Source organism: Olea europaea, chromosome 10 (assembly GCF_002742605.1).
Source record: "Olea europaea var. sylvestris chromosome 10, O_europaea_v1, whole genome shotgun sequence".
NCBI lineage: Eukaryota > Viridiplantae > Streptophyta > Magnoliopsida > Lamiales > Oleaceae > Olea > Olea europaea.
Genome location: NC_036246.1, coordinates 26,500,537 through 26,518,987, shown reverse-complemented (window position 1 = coordinate 26,518,987; position 18,451 = coordinate 26,500,537).

Here is an 18,451-nt window from a genome sequence, read left to right as displayed (position 1 = left end):
ATGGGTTCGATTTCGGTTCGACGACGTAAATACCATACCTACACCATTACGAACCGGTTCATTAAAATCAAAACTATATTCGTCCCATTGCACTATCGGTTCGATTTTTTTTTCGCTCCATTCGGTTCGGTTAACCGCGATTTTCGATTTTGATGGTTCAAATTGTCATCTCTAGTTTGCTAACAATCTATAGATTTTGATGGCAACGTGTCGAGTTTATAATTTATATTGAGTCTCCAAATTAAATGTAGAATGGGGAAGACAGTGTTTATGCGATGAATGGTTAGTTAATTTACGTATGCGTGGTGGTTGAGCACTCTTCGTTCTTGAATATTGCGTACAAATATTCAAATGAGGCTGCTGATTATTCCAAATATAAAGGTGTCAATGTTAGCTAAATGGAACTAAGGAGTCAATGTTAGCTAAATGGAACTAAGGAGTCAATGTTAGCTAAATGGAACTAAGGAGTCAATGTTAGCTAAATGGAACTAAGGAGTCAATGTTAGCTAAATGGAACTAAGGAGTCAATGTTAGCTAAATGGAACTAAGGAGTCAATGTTAGCTAAATGGAACTAAGGAGTCAATGTTAGCTAAATGGAACTAAGGATTTTGTTATAATGTAGATGAATTTACCTTTTCTGATACGTTAGGATCAGCATTTTGCAGGACGCACAACTCAAATTACTAAAATGCATTATTTTGATTATGCGTTAAACTGTTTTGATAAATGACATTTGGATGCTTTCTATGGAATTTACTTAGTGACTTGGGCATTTTGCCTTAGAAGACATAATTTTGGGATAATGCTTGGGTTATTTCAACATAGGTTTTATGTGTGATTAATTCGTGATTTCCGTGTCCCCTTATGGCTTTCCCGATCAATTTTATTACAACAATATTCTAAATTTGTAACACTCTGCACTCAATGCAAAAGACAGAGTGCAATTTGAAATGTAGATAAAAATATGCACATTTAAAATTAGACAGTTGAGCATACTCAAGATTCACCAAGTAAACTCGAGAATTGTGTTGCGAACTTGATATTGTTCAACTGTCTAATCTCAAATGTGCATAATTTTTGATCTACAACTCTGAATTACACTCCATTTATATTCAACTCCAAATTCAATTAGCTTTCAAATGCTATATAATTTGCCCTAGGAAGATCCATATAACATAAGCTTTGCACTAATTTCCTAACATGCTCACGTTCCTTATTATACCTACCTATGGAATATGTAAGGAAATTAGTGCACAACTCATGTTACGCATATATTCACAAGGAAAAAAAAAACAATTGAAAATATTATTGAATTGAGAGTTCCACACAAAGACGGAGTACAAATCGAAGCTGTAAATAAAAAAAAATTATGCGGATTTGAAACCAGGTAGTTGAACAAACTCAAAATTTGCACAACAAATTCAATCGGAGTACAAATCGAAGCTGTAAAAAAAAAAAAATTATGCGGATTTGAAACCAGGTAGTTGAACAAACTCAAGATTTGCACAACAAACTCAATCCTATAAAATAGGTAGTGAAGATTCGATTCCAAGCCCTACTGTTCCCCTGCGCTTTTGTTTTCTGATTTGAGATCAATTTTCTTGAACTGTAAGGAACTCCGAATTATCTAGCATACTTAACTTTTGCATAGCAAACTCGAGATTTACCAAAAAAAATTAGATATTTGCCTAACAAACTCAAGACTTGACCTGCTAACTCGCAAGATGTCTACAAATACACAATATTTATTGTTAATGACCTACAACTTTTCTAATTTTTATTTCCAATTTTTAGTCTTTTACCAAATCTTTTTTTGTTTGTGTTGAAACACCACAAAAGGCGCGAGATATAATACCCCATGAGATAATACATGTTCTAAAGAGTCTGTTTGGCCCCATTCTCATCCCATTCTCTCCATAATCTTGCTGCCGTCCGTGGGCCCCACTGAGAATATAATTAATGGTTTCTGACACAGTAGCCTGAATTTGCTAGCAGCCCTTGAATTCCCACTTGACCTATTTTCAAGAATTCCATGAAATCCCTTGTAGAAAAGTCAACATTTCCGACCACGTGGTGTAAATTATCCGCGCTTTCACAAATTCATTTACAAATCTACATATGGGACACGATAATTTGTCAATATTCATCATTCAGTTCTCCCTCTAACACGTCGTCTCGTTTTGTTTTTGTTTTTCGTTTCTGACACAGTAGCCTGAATTTGCTAGCAGCCCTTGAATTCCCACTTGACCTATTTTCAAGAATTCCATGAAATCCCTTGTAGAAAAGTCAACATTTCCGACCACGTGGTGTAAATTATCCGCCCTTTCACAAATTCATTTACAAATCTACATATGGGACACGATAATTTGTCAATATTCATCATTCAGTTCTCCCTCTAACACGTCGTCTCGTTTTGTTTTTGTTTTTCTTTTTTAATTTTTTGAAATTAAACCATCTCTTGGTTAAAAATAAATAATTATTTCCAAACCCCAATTTTCCCGTTTACATATATGTATTACAAAAAACACGAACATAAATTTATATGATTCAATAAACTCGTCTAGAAGGGGATAGTACAAGAAGCCAATAACTTATTAATACGAAAACATACATGCACCGATACGTAATCGTTGGCAGACTACAATTAGAAGATGACAACTAACGTCCCCATCAACGACACTTGACGCAGCAACAAAATGAGAACACGTTACACAGATAACAACATGCATGCAACATAACGTACCATTTCGTCCCCATCATACGACTACTAATGTAATGCCTATGCTATGTAATCGCGAAGTTGTTGCCACGACATGTCCTCCTCGTCTATTGCATCCAGTTCGGCTACAATATCATCCTGGTCATTCGGAAGGTCGATTTCAACTTCATCGTCATCCACTTCTTCGGCTCTACGAAAACTCTCATCAAACTGATCGTTTCTCCTAAGGAAGTTACGAATTTCCATTGTGACTACGACCACAGCAGTTTGTGCTTTCATACTGTAAGCTGGTATTTGATCTAGAATCTTCCATCTCTATTTCCAAACACCGAACGCCCGCTCGATAACATTTCAATATGACGAGTGGTGGAAATTGTATCGCTCTTGAAAATGATATCTAATATCGGAGCCCTTATTCGATGCCATATATCCAGGCTTGTGCGCAAACCCCAAGTCGACAAGGTAATATTTTTCATTTGCTGGTTGCGAAAAATTTATTTCTGAACTATGAACTGCTCGGGCCAAAATGCGGCTGTCGTTAGGGGTGGTAAATGGGCCGAGCGGCTCGTTAGCTCGCGAAAACGGAGCTTGTGGACTGCTGGGGCTAGTAAAAACATGAGCTCGAGCGCGAGTTGAGTGGGCCGGTTCGGTCGGCAAGCCGAGCCCGCTCGGCTCTCACAAAAAACGAGCCGCTCGCGAGCGGCTCGTTATAAACTTGTGGCTCATTTTTGAAAGTGACCAAAACGGTCACTGACTTTTGTCAGTGACCGTTTCAGTCCCTGAACGATTTTTTTTTTTTTTACCGTTAACGGTCACTGAATTTTTTCAGTGACCGTTTTGGTCCTTAAAACTTTTTTCTTTTCTTCTTCTATAAATAGTGACATTTAATCACAAAATTTTCTACAATTCACTCTCAACTCTCAATTATCTTTCTCTCAACTCTCTTGTATTGTGTTGATAGTTGTGCAATTTTTATATACACAATATCCAATTCTCATTTCTCAGTTCTCACTATATTTATTGAAATTTCATCCAATTTTTATTTCTCACTACATTTATATAATTATTCTTCTACTAGTTATTACTTATTACAATTAAACAAATGGATCTACGTACATTTGTCGAAAACTTGTTCGGTGTGGGAAGAAACGAATCGCCTATGACACTGTAAAGTTAATTTCAGAATCAATTTAAAGGTCTAAATGACGTACCCCTACCTGAAGATATTCCAGATTTGGATCTTCATCATCATGTAAGCGACAATCCAAATTATCCAATTAATTTGGATGATGTTGACGTTCCCGAAGAGGAACACGATCAGGAAGAAGAGGCTGAATTAAACATTCCTGATGCGAGGGAAAAGCGAAAGGGGAAAAAATAAACAAAATGTTGGGGTCACTTTAAGTTAATTTCAACGGGAAAAATCGTCAATGGAGTCCAATAATCCAAAGTAGTATGTAAATACTGCCAACAAAGATTAGCATGACAAAGAGAAATTGATACCACTCATCTCAACCGTCATTACAAGTATGTGCAACCAAACATGAACTTATTTCAGGCTGTCAAACACAATTGCAATTTGACAGTCCAGAAGCCGGTGGTTCTGCTGCATCCCTATCCACATGGGTGTATTCGGAGGAGAAAGCTCGAACCTGAATTGTGAAACTTGTTGCTGGTGCTGAGTTGCCTTTGGCATTAATTGACAACCAACACTACGTCTCGTATGTGAAAGAATATCTGCAGCCAAGGTACGTTGGGGTAAGTCGAAACACTCTTCGTTCCGATACAGCACAATATTTTACTTCAACAAAACAACAATTAATTATGGATTTACAAAAATACGGGGGTGTCATATATGTAACTTCGGATATATGGGAAGGGATTACGAAAAGAGCATATATAGCTGTAACTGCAAATTATATAGACCCACTTTGGTGCATGCATAAAAAAATTATTGTTTTTAGAATTATTGAATTTCCTTACAACGCTAATAATATATTTAATGCTATTATTAGTATTGTTATAGAATATCATTGCGAAGGTAAAATTCGTTCATTTACTTTCGATAATGCTAGTGTTAATAAAGTAGTTGTCGAAAAATTGCATAGGGTACTACAATCTGATTTTGGTGGGTATTTGTTTCATATTCGTTGTGTATGTCATATTTTGAATTTAATTGTCCAAGATGGTTTAAAATATATAAAGGATGAACTTTAAAATATTAGGAACGCACTAATATATATCACAATCTCTCCAAGTAGAAAACAAATATTTAAGGATTATTGTGTCGAAATAGGAGTGCAAAATGCTAAAACATTTGTTAGCGACGTAGGTTATATGTGGAACTCTACTTATTTGTTATTAAAGTCATGTGAAGGTTTTGAACATTTAATAACTGACTTTTATAACAATAGACATGTTAGAAGTTATGACGAGGGTATGTTGACTGAACGTGATTGACATTTAGCTTTGAAAGTTAAAAAATTTTTGACATCTTTTTATGAAACCACTAAGATTTTATCGGGCATTTACTATTCCACCAATTGTATGGTGTTTGAACGTCTTCATATAATTGCAAGAACATTTTATAAATACAGAAATGACCCTGATTTTAGTGAAATTATAATTGCTATGAAATTAAAATTTAGAAAATATTGGGAAGATTTGCCTATGTTATTTCCTTTAGCATGCGTGATGAACCACCGATATAATTTATCGGGAACTAAATATATAATTGATCAAATTTCAAACGTCTTAACATTTGATACACCTATCACATATAAAAATTTAGAGCAAACATTATGTGAAATGTATGAATTATATGCGAACCGAATGAGTACCAATATTAGTCGGGTACCATCTGCACCTACACCTTCCACTGAAATTGAAAAAGAAGATGCGAAAATATTTAATTTATTTCAAAGCATTAATTCATATAGATTTGATTCATCTGCAATGTGTTCATCTACTACCACTGCCACTGCCATGTCGTCACTATCTGTATCTCATTCTCATCAAACATCTACGGGCTCAAGCCATAATGCATTGCCCGCTGAATTAATTGATTATTTCAACCAGAATATGCCAACAGATAAAATAATTAAAAAAAGTTCAGACGAAATAATTGAATTTTGGCGAAGGTATGATCGACGTTGGCCAGTTATATCTGCGATTGCAAAAGATTTGCTGACACCTCCGGTTAGCACTGTTGTTTCGGAGTCTGCTTTTAGTGCAAGTAAAAGAATTTTGAGCAAGGTCAGGAGTCGACTGAAAAAAGATATTTTAGAAGCGTTAATGTGCGTTAAGGATTGACAGGACACTTATTTTCGACTACAAGATAAATATGTTGAAATTGCATGTCGTCAAGTAAGTGATATTTGATTTAATTATATTGATAAAATTTTTCTTTTCTTATCGTTACTTTTAATTTTCTTTAAAAAATTGTACACGCTATAAAAAATTGTTCGTGTACAATTTTTAACTTCGCCTACTGAAAATTTAAGTAGCCGGTCTCAAACCCGGATAAAGGAGGAGGGTTTATACTTTATCTATTTTAAAAAGAAAAATAAAAAAATAAAGATTTCATTTTTATTTTTTTCTATCTCTTTTAGTTAAAATAAAAAATAAAAAAAATCCCTTTCCACCAATTTAGTTAAATTTTTGTTAGTATTTGATACTATTACTACTATATATCTACATTTTAAATTCTTTTCTCGAACAATGCTGTGCGTACCTTTGCATATAATTTTTGAAGTAAATTCCTTCTGAAAATTGAAAGGGTAATCGAATGATTGCCCTTTCAATTGTCAGAAGTCTTTCACTTCGAAGATTATATATAATCTTCGAAGTGAAAGACTTCTATATAATATTCGAAGTGAAGATTTCTGACAATTGAAAGAGCATTCGATTACCCTTTCAATTTTTAGAAGGGATTTTCTTAGAAAATTATATGTAAGGGGACACGCAGCGTTGCTTGAAAAAATAATTTTTAATATTGTTTTAAATTTCTTTAAAAAATTGTACACGAACAAACAAACAAACAACATAATTTTTAACTCCGCCTACTCTAAATTTAAGTAGCCGATCCTAAGCCCGGATAAAGGAAGAGGGTATAAATTTTTTCCTAGTTTTTTATATATAATTCACGATTTAAAAATTAAAATTACTTTTTTATTTTCCAATTCACCTATTTGTTTCAAAAAAAAAAGAAAGGAAAAACGACGTTTGCTCGCGAGTTGAGCTTGCCCATTTTTGGATGAGCCGAGCTTGGCTCGGCTCGACTTGGCCCATTGACAACCCTAGCTGTCGTGCATGTTCCTTGTTGTTCTTGGCAAAACAAACGTAAAACATACGTTGAAATCACATGCCCTAAGATATTTTGTGTCAGAATACCCTTTCTTCCTATGAAATCCTCCTTTTTGTGTATCGAAAACACAGCTTTGACATGCGTCCCATCAATTGCACCAATGCAGTCCTGCAATTTTACAATCACATACAGTCGTTGGCCAGTTTATAAACTACCTCATTGTCGCTAGGGCTACCAAAAGATATATCGTGAATGAGTATTGCAAACCTGGAACAGAGGGTAGTGCTGCGGATCAGGCTGTTGGTTGGCAGTACCCTCGTTGTATGTCGGATCTGGTTTTACAATTGTAACGGCGAACGCCAAGCATGCCTGTAGCACTATCTTAAAATAGTGCCCAATGGTCTGCAACAAGTGACCAAACAGAGTTTACACTTGTCGATATCCTTTTTCGTGCGCAAGTATGGACAAGAACATTCCCACTTGTTCATATACATCGGTATTCGAGCTGTTCGATATGCCATACTTGTCATGAAGAATGGGTATGAAGTGCATGAACATGGGGGAATATATCCAAAATTCTTGAAAATAGGTTTGCTGATATACATGCATATTCTGCAGCATGAAAATGTGGCCATACCATGTAGTTGGGAATAAATACTGACGTGCTCCATGTATAGTGACTGATGCCTGCCCAGTGCCGAAAGGTCAAGGAAGTTGGTGACCTGATGACAGGGGAGCCGGCATAAAACAAAAAAATACGTAGATGGGCCGGGGGCATACTATCACAATGCGATAAAAGAATCAATTCAAATTACAAAGAATCTTCGATAAGCCAGATGATGGAACTGGAAGACCTAGGATTATTAAGGTCAGAGCGTAGATGAAGCGAACAAAGCCCTGGAAACAAAACAGGGGGAAAAGCCATAAAGATCATGAAGTACTTGATGGGACTCTCACTATGCCTAATCAAATGTTTGTATCTTTGTTCATTCGCAACAAAATATTTTCTTTGTGTGATCAGCATATGGGAATTCTTCCCTAAAGGAAGGTAAACCTCTTCCAGAGTCAATTTTTAGCAGCAAATAGGGAGGTCCAGGTAGAGACTAAAGATCTTAAGCGATCGATCCGAGAGAACAACTCAAAAGATAAAAAAGTACAACTTGGTGGTGAACTCTAAAAGGTGCTCTTTGACATGATGAAGTATTATAGAATATCTATAACAGTGATAATTGTTCAGTCTTACACATCTAGCCAGCAAAGGAAGACGCAAGGTTTGGGAGCTTGCTTGATGGGAGTAGTATCACTTTTTATAGTTAAGTGGTGTTCCACAGCTCTTTCCTATCAAGTCCTTGTTGGGCTTGCAATAAAGGCTGCTATTGCTAGGCTCTACGGTTCGGGGCTTGAGCAGGTCTATTGATAGAGAGTAATCATTTTTTCCCGGATGACGCTCCGCAACTCGACAATATTCGAGCCACGTGGTAATGTTCTCCTCTAACTGCTACATCACATCTTCTTCGGAACTCCATTCATCGTCGGACATGGATTGAATGTCACAATCAGTGTTCGAACCCGAGAAGATCATTGAGTCATCTGACATCTCCTTCGATTAAGGGAAATATTAGTGATTAGATTGCAGCGTGTGAAGGTGTTTGTATGTTTCAACAGTCAGATCCTCTCTACAGTTGAATCCATTTGCATCTGGCATTTCTAGAATGCAAACGGTACTAATGCACAAACCTTTTCAAATAAGTCTCATAACATTTTTTTCAATTGGGGATGGATTACTTGAAGACTCGTTATTGCGGGTTTCAGGGAATATATTCCCTGCCAATTAAAGAGAGCTGCTTTCCCATTTGTTTTACTCTTGATCACACACAATGTTGAATTAAATAATATAAAAGGTACACACCACAACCTTTCTAGCAGGTTCACATGCTAAATGGAATATATATAATAATACCTAAAGTACACATCACCAGGATGGTAGTAAGATTCACATGAGACAAGAAAATTGTCCACTGCCAAATTTCATATTACAGCTCTACCGTACGCATAAGATGGGGAAAAAGTTCGGAACGTGAAAAACTTGAAAATAAAATAAACACCACCACCACATAAGCATAAGACCACTCAGTTACCCCTTTCGCTGATGCACCATATTGTCTCGCTCGAAGCAGTACTCCACAAACTTGAAGCGAAGAAATGGTGTCTTCGCGGCACCATAAGAACTCCGAAAATCTTTGTCGAAGAGGAACCATAGGGCGAACAGGTGGAGCACATCACCCTCCGTCACTTAACCGGACGATAGAAGTTCTTCGACATACTCGACAACCGATATTCCTCCTTTACTAAGTGATCTCGCAATTGAGGCGAGATCCGTTCTGATGCTAATCATCTGCTCGAGCGAAGCCGAAACATCTCGAGCATTATATCGTTTCTTCTTTCCTTTGTCCCTGCGTCGTTTGCCTTTCCATTTATCCCCACCGGCGTCTCCCCAAAATGTTCATGGTCGAGTTTCCTCTGCCTTTTTTCAAACTTTCACTAGAATTGATTCCCTTTGTGTTGATTGGCAACCTGTCACCGGCATTGTCTCGATCATTATCTTTATCAAGGTCGAATCCACGCCGTGACAACTTTTATGGCGACAACGCGTACTTAGTCAAGTCTCTGGTGTGACGGTGTTGTCGAAAAGTTTTTCGTATGTGTCATAAATCTCCCTGCAGTCCATGTACTTGTACTTTGCATACTTAGGGTTTTCCTATTTCCAAACAAGAAAGAAAAAAGGATTAGAAAGAATACATAATAATGATACGAATAAAGGAACGCAGGAACATGCTGGGGACACTCAATTTGAGACATCATTCACCGTTAATCACATGCACATAAGAGAGGAGAATATATAAAAACCTAAAGAGAATAAATAGTTTACTGACTTAAGAGGTAATGACATCAGTACCTAACAAGAAGGTGTTTCTAGATCCTAAGAGTGAGGACATAAGAACCTTAAAACTGTGAGTATAAAACTCTTCATATATAAAGCAAAGATAACAATCTCCATTTAATAGAATAGGACTTGTACATATGGAAGGGATGTATGAAACAGAAATAGGGCTAAAGGTCAACTTCATGACTACCTATGGCATAAAAACTTGAAAATCCTTACCTATAAGCGTGGTTTAAAGATTACTAAAAGTTAAGAATATCTCTATTAATTTCCAATGTTAAATGGTTTACCAGGTTACTATGATTTTCTATGAAGTTCGAAGGTTATATCCTCCCATACTCATGCTCCTTATACTGTTATGACTCATCAACCACTATATGAAGCTACAATCATATTGTACCCACTTTAAATAGCAATGTAAGCCACTTTGAACATATTTAAAAGCTTCCCATGAGGTATCATAGTATCAATAATAATGTGATTTTATGTCTCTTAAGTATAGTGTTTTTCTAGTGCCAAACCTTATTCAGTAGTGCATTCACAAAATTGTTGAATACAAACTCGCTTTACAGTCTTCGAAATTGACACTACAGATTAAAAAAACTCTTACAAGTGGCCATAACAGTTATAAGCCTAGAGCGTTTGTAGTTAAATTAACAGTTGTTTTTCTTTTTTTGTAATCTAATCCTATCCTGTCTAAGTTGTCGTTTTAGATCCATGAAAAGGTAAAATCAGTACATCCTTTGCTTCATCAATAAGTGAAATTTTGTAGTATCTACTATCCATAGAAGTGTAGAACTATTGCACATGAACCTTATTATTTGACTAGTAAATAACCAGTACACAATTTATAAACTACATTTCGAATCATAAAGGTTGATGGGAGCCATGAACCTTTTTCTGTCAATTGGTTTGAATGATTCCCATTGAGGTTTGCTTCTCATTAAATAATCGAATGACTGCCTCTAATGAGGTAAACTATAGTTAAATATACTATTACACTAGCAATGGTATAATTACGTACAATATTAGCAATAGTGTATAGAATCAAATCTCCTAAATTATGTAATCTTCCGTCTACTCATAAAGCTATACCATTGCTCCCATGAAACCAACCAATTGTAATAATAAGAACAACAGATCAGGCATTAAAAATCGGGCCAGTAAGTTATAATGGAAAGCAGCATATGGTATCTTGATTTTGCATTCCCACCAATGCTCGGGGACAATGATTTTACCGATGCCGGATTGGTACTCAATTCTCGTGCTCCGCAACAGCTCGAACGGGTGTTTGTGTTGCTCCCACAGTTATTCCCAGTTGTTCTTCATTTGCGATGTGGTCCAATTCTTTTCTGCCGTCCAATTGAAGATCTCTGCGATACGCTGCCATCCTTTGTGGAGAAGCATTTGCCACATTGGTGGCCTTTAGCAGTCACCGTTTCGCACGTTGCAATGAAAATCTTGTGCTCTGGTGAGTTCCATTTGGCAGCCTGCCGCACCGTTGGCTGTGTGTCTTGGGGGTCGGATGCAGAAGAATGCATCGGGTGGATGCCACTCATTTTATGTAACGTAGTTTTGCCATAAGTGTACGATATCAAGTTTTGTAGTATATTGATAAAATAAAAAGTGTCGAACCCTCAGGGATTGATAATTGAATCATATGGAGTACTTTAATGATTTTGAATTTTCACTTTATTTAGACGATCAAATGTTAAATGGATGATTTTATATTAAACTAAAATATTTGGATTAAAGAGTGCAAGTAAAGTGAAGCAATTTCTAAAAAAAAAAAAAGATCAAATGTATAAATGCCTAGGGAATGATTTCGCCATATTCTCGACGATTTTTTTCAACCTCTATAGCTATTTCCATCAATTCCTTTCCGAATTTATAGGCAAGAATCATAAATTAATTATATCCCCTCTCTCGAGCGCCAAATGAAATTTATTTCTATATTTTAACCCCAATATCTCTATTCCGAATTAAATATAGAGAAATTATCAATGACCTGATTCTTCAAATGAATTGGCCTCAAAGTTCCGTACATTCTCTCGAAACCTACGAATTCTAGGTTATGTCATTCTTTAAATCATGCCTAAATTTCCCTCTCTCGAGCAGAAAACTTAAAGCATTAAATCATTCAATTGTTGATCAGGCAATTGAAAGCATTTAGCAAGAACAAAATAAATAAATTTTAGGAAAATCAAAGGAAATAACTGTATTGGAATCAAAACATGTCTCAAATAGGTTATGTCAAGCCCTAGATCTCAAAGTTTAGTTCATAATTAAATTGATTGACATAAGGAAATACACAATAAAGAACATGGAGAAGAATTAGAGAATAAGAGAAAAAACTAGTTGTGTTGTGTGAATTCTTCCCCAATTGTCGTCAATCTTCTTGCAATTATTCTTGATTTTTGACTCTTAGATTTTCTCTCTTTTCAAGCCTCTTTTTGTCGTCCAAAAGAAGAAGGAGGCATTCTGGTCGTCGTCCTAGGTTAAATAGTATGATGGATTTTTTTTTTCCATAAGGGTTTGTATCAAAAAAAGAATGCGCCGACTTTTCTCCAACAAATGCCCCCGTGCGCGGGGTATATTTCCTTGTGTGCGCGTCGCCTATTGGTTCTACGTTCTACTTATGAAATTCAACCCTTTGTGTGCACGAGAGTTTTGAAATTTTTCCATGTGTTGCACTTTGGTCCCTATACTTCATTCTTCGTTCCTTTTGGTCCATATCTAAAATCTTCTCGATCATTCATCTTCTAACACTATTTAATTACCTCTTGCTCTTCTTCAATCATTTACATCATGTCCAAATCAACTTTTGACACTTTGCGATTTAGTCCCCAAACTTTTGATTAGGCCCAAGTTAGCAAATTTCCCGCTCTTCTGTCCAATTTCATTGTTTTGCCTCGAGTTACACATAATAAACGAAATATGTATGAAATTAAGTATCAATTCATCCTAAATGACAAAAATCGCTCTAGTTTAATTAATGAAATAAGCGTATAAAATCCACTTATCAAATACAAACTTGAACAATTGTTTGTCCTCAAACAAAAGTTAGGTCCAATAACTCATTAACATTCACACAAACACAACTAAAACACACAAAATTAATTAAAACAAATTTCGTTAGATATCTTGCCTTCATAGGTCAGGATTGAAACCATAATATCGATTCTATGAATCACTTCAAAGTTATAATGTACAAGCTAAAATTCTTATATATTCAATGTAAAACGAGTGTGTGTAGAGAGAAGTGCAACCTTGTACAAGAATGAGTTCATCCAATCCTCAACCTTAAAAGTCAACTATTTCCTTACTTCCTTCGTGGGATTCATGCACCCCAAGCTTATTTTCTTTTCTCTTTCCCATGGTGCTAAGGTTAGTCTTTAGTACTAGTCTTTCACACCGCTCAAGTTTGGTTAGATTTTACTAATTGTAATTCCACATGTTAACAAATGAGGATTTTCCTTATTTTTGAATGCTTCAATCTCTAAGAATTAACCAAGTTATTAACCTCTTTTCAAAAGGTCAAATCCTTTAAAATGAATGTTTAGGGCTTAAGCAATGCTTTTTTTTTTTTTTTTAACCCTTGTGCGGACATCCCTCCCTTAAACTTTCTGTATGACTCCTGTAGCGAGGTTTATGCCGATGACCCCCAAATCAGATGACTTTAGGGCATCAGGTTTTAAACCCTTACAGGCTTAACCACTCGAGTCATAAAAGCTACGAAGGGACGATTCACAATGAGATTATTAAAGATGTCCTCATTGGGATCTTTATTATTATTATTATTATTAATTTTTTTAATGCTTAGTGCAATGCCCCTTATTAAACACACATTCTCGAAAATCAACCTCTAACTTAAGATTTTCACCCAATTTTCATCCTATCAGTCTCAGACAGTCCATGCAAAAATTAGTACACACGGAATCCACATTTATCTCCAAGTTTCTCCACAACAGTACAATCCTCCAAACATCTTAGATTTTGTTTAAGGGTATACTGATATTTAATGGTTGTTTGGGTTTAACAATCTAAGTTCTCTAGGTCAACCTATAAACATGATCCACCCATTCACTCAAAGCGCTACAATCAACTCACGTGCAATATAATTTCCGCTTCACATGAATAAGTAAAAATTTGATTCACACACATAACTTGTCCACAATTCATAGACTAATGTATGTTTTCAATAATAAACATCATTTTCGACAATGCTATCTAACTCACACAAGCATGCAAATACGATTATTATTTTTTAAAATTTTTTTAAAAACACACAAACAAAAGAAAAGTTGCACACAAATCACACAAAAGAAAAGGACATTAGGTAATTAGATAATATACACTACACTCTAATACCCCCCAAACTGGAACTAAACATTGTCCCCAATGTTAAGAAATAATGCAAGTAAAAATGGAAAGTGACAAAAAGGAATCAGAGGCTCCCCTAGTATTGATCTGCGGGCGGTGGATGGAATGGCATAAACGCTCTTGAACTGGACAAGTCCGATGTAGATGGTGGCTGATGATTGGATCTAGAGAGGTCTTGCATCAAAGCACATAGCTGATCAATTTGTCTATGTGTATCCGACCTGTTATACATGACCTCGTCCCTTGTATTCATGTCCTCCAATCTGTTATATATGGCCTCATTTCTAATGTGCATATCCTCAACCTGTCCCGTGAATCTGTCTAATTGTCTCCCCATGAGGTCATGTTCCCTATGCAATGTCAACCTTTCACCCAAAAGCCTATTGATATCTCGCTCCATAGCTTATAGCTTGATATTCCTAGCATGCTCCCTGTCATCTTGGGCTTCCTGCCTGGCTTGTGAAGCAGTCATTATATGCTCTATATGCTGTAATGTTTGGTTAGTCTCTGTCAGACCAGCAAACAATTGCCTCATAATCTGCAAATCAGGTACGGCCTCTGGCCCCTACAGTGTGTGGAATGTGATCATCTGCCTCTGGATCCTCCTGGTCTTGTAGCTACATACATCGCTGTCTCTGCAGCCTAATTAATTGCCATGTCTTGGTAGCTGACAACGCATTAATCGGAACAACAACTCTTGTCGATAACTCTCCTGATAGAAATCGAATCCCCGACGCACGACATATGCCAGTAATAAGACTAGGAAAGATCAAAGCATGTCTCGGGTCGAGATCCATCGCCACAAAGCATACGAGATCATAAATCAAAGATCCTAAGTCAATCTTAAACCAGTGTGCAAGATGATAAAGTTGAATGGCCTCGGGTTGACTAATAGTGGTGCGATGTGAACTTGGATCAATGTTGTGAGTGATGAATTTATACAAAATCACAATGGAATCTTTCAAGTGTCAGTATTCAAAGTCATGTCCTAAGAGTTGTCATGCATCTTCTCTCCCATATAGTATATGTATGATGATTGGCATGTCTGCATCCATTGGCACTGGCACAATATTATCTCGAGTGAGTTCGTTGTAGGCCTCAACCACTTCGAGAGAGAACATTATCCATTTGTCTCGAATCCATGTCTGATGCATGTGCTCAGTCCTTGGAGTGTCCAAATCTGCATTAAAATTGGCGTAGAACTCCTGCACCAAAGTAGGGTAAACCTTATGAGGTTCGCCTGCAACTTTCTCCCAACTTGCCAACTGAATTAACTGGGTCAATTCAAACCTCCCAAAGTCTTCCAATGTTACTTCGCGTTCTAGCCAAACGTTCCATCTTGAGACCACGTTGTCAAATCTGGCTTTATGCTCAATTGTTAGAAACCTTCTCATACCCCCTTCGTCAAGTCGTGTTCAGGTTATGCTAGAAGATCCTGTGACCTTTTCCTTGCCTTTGGAGGAGGAAGGAGCAGTCTTTCATTTTAGGGCCATATCTATCAACACGTTGGAAAAACTGCAATTAGTAACATGAGATTGTAAAACAAACATGAAGGAGCAACATAGGTTGGTGTTTAGTAGCCCTCATGCTTCATGAAGTCCCCACAAGATGAAGCGTGCAGCAATACGAAGTGTCAATGTATATATAAAGTATATGAGGTATGAAAATCATGCCAAAATTGAAGTAAAATGCCATTAAGGCAATCAGTCGAACACCTGACGTGCATAGGTCTAGAAAGTGGTGAAAATTCAATGTACTTATGTACAATCCACATATTCCAAAAGAAAATCATCCACCATCATATAACAATGCCCATATTCCAACAAAACTCAACAATTTCCAACAAAATGCAAAAGTGTAAAAGTAGTTCGAAATGGTAAGGACATAGCAACTTGCTCTTGAGGATTGTAGGTGGGGTAACAACACGAAAGTGGTTATGTATATATAGTTTATGTGTTACACGAAATGCATGCCAAAATTAAAACAACAATGCCTTAGGGACAATTTATCAAATACGTGATGGGTGAACTTCAAGACATGGAAGCTATTAATTCTCCAATTTCTCCAACATACTCAAGCAAGCCAAGGTATAACTAAGCCCACCTCCAAATTAATCGAGAATGTTTAGAAAGATGCAAGAATATAAGGCAAATAGCAAAACACATGAACCCTTGAAGACATAGCAATGTACCTTGAATTCTCAAAAATTTGTAGATCAGATTGAGAAATATTTGACAAAAAATTTGTATGTCGCTAGAATGTATTGTGCCCACAAGAATTTGGGGAAAAATTAGGTGAAATTTTGTTGAAGTTGCAGAAATTGTCGAAAGAGAGGTGCCGATTTGTGATTTTTTGTGTGTAAAGTGAGGGGCTAGGTAGGGTTTTAAAAACCCAACCCTCGAGCAGCCGCGCGTGAGCGCGACTATGTTAGTCGTGGGTGTGGTTGGGAAGTTTTAGCCCCTGCTTGTTTGAGTAGTGGCCTCGCGCGCTAGCTTAAATTTTTTTTATTTTAAACACACGCTCAACACACAAAATAGCAAAAAAATTAAGTTAGGCATTTAGACAATTTCTCATTTTCCACCCCCAAACATAAAAAAAATATCCTCAATGTAAAATTAAAAGAAAGGAGGGAAAACTTCCCTAAATTATCTGAATTGCCAGTGACGATTTGGTACAATTATGCTGAATATGAATTGTTCTCCTTTAACCTTCCTCCAAACATGATGTATGCTTCATTCTCTCATGTTACGCTTGGTTTGATTCGTCCGCGATGTCATGTTCCTACAAAATTAGATTTTAAACGTTAAGTACCTGGAACAAGTGTTACTTAGCTCAGAAATCTAATACTAACTGAAGTACTCTAAGACCTTAGGGCTATGGATCATGGTTCCTAAATACTATAAAATAAACCAAATTATCCTATATTAAAACAATAATAATAAGAAAATAAATAAAAGGGAAGAAAGCTTGGGTTACCTCCTAAGAAGGGCTTCTTTTATGTCTTTAGCTGGACGTGGATGTGGATTTAAGTGGGTATTTCAAGGATAGTTTCTTCTACATCTCGGTTGTCCCCTTCATAGTAATGCTTAAGGCGTTGTCCATTTGCTTGAAAGGTAGACCAATCCTTGCTCACTAGCTCTACTTTACCATAAGGAAACACTTTATGAATCACAAACGACCACAGTGATTTAAGCTTGCCCGAAAAGAGTCATAAGCGAGAGTTAAATAAAAGAACTTGTTCTCCTGACTTGAATTCCCTCCTTAAGATTCTCTTGTCATGCCATATTTTTGTTCGTTCCTTGTATATTTTTGCAATTTCGTAGGCATCATTCCGAAATTCCTCTAATTCATCTAACTGCAACAAGCGTTGTGGCCCGACCAATTTCATGTCTAAATTCAACTTCTTCACAGCCCAGTAAGCTTTAGACTCCAATTCCACCAGAAGATAACAAGCTTTTTCGAATACCAGAAGGTAGGGTGACATTCCAATTGGTGTTTTAAAGGCAATTCGGTATGCCCAAAGAGTGTCATCTAGTTTTAGGGACCAGTCCTTACGATTGGTGTTGACTGTCTTTTCCAAAATCTGCTTAATCTCTCTGTTGGACACCTCTGCTTGCCCATTTAATCGTGTGTGATAACCAATTGTCAATTTGTGCTTGACATCGTATTTAGCCAAAAGAGAATTGAACAGCTTATTGCAGAAATGTGTACCTTCATCACTTACTATCGCCCTAGGCGTGGCAAATCGAGTGAAGATATGTTTCTATAAAAACTTTAAAATTATCTTTGCGTCATTTGTTGGTGTGGCAATGGCTTCAACCTATTTGGATGCATAGTCCACTGTAAGAAGAATGTATACCTGACCGAAGGATGGCGGAAACGGACCCATGAACTCTATACCCCATACGTTAAATAACTCCACCTCAAGTATATTAGTTAGTGGTCGCTCATGATGTCTTGAAATGTTTTCAGTACGCTGACAACGATCACATATCTTCACAAAAGCATAATAGTCTTTGAATAGGTTTTGCCAAAAGAATCCAGATTGTAATACTTTGGAAGCCGTGCATGTAGGATCGAAATGACGTCCATAAGGCG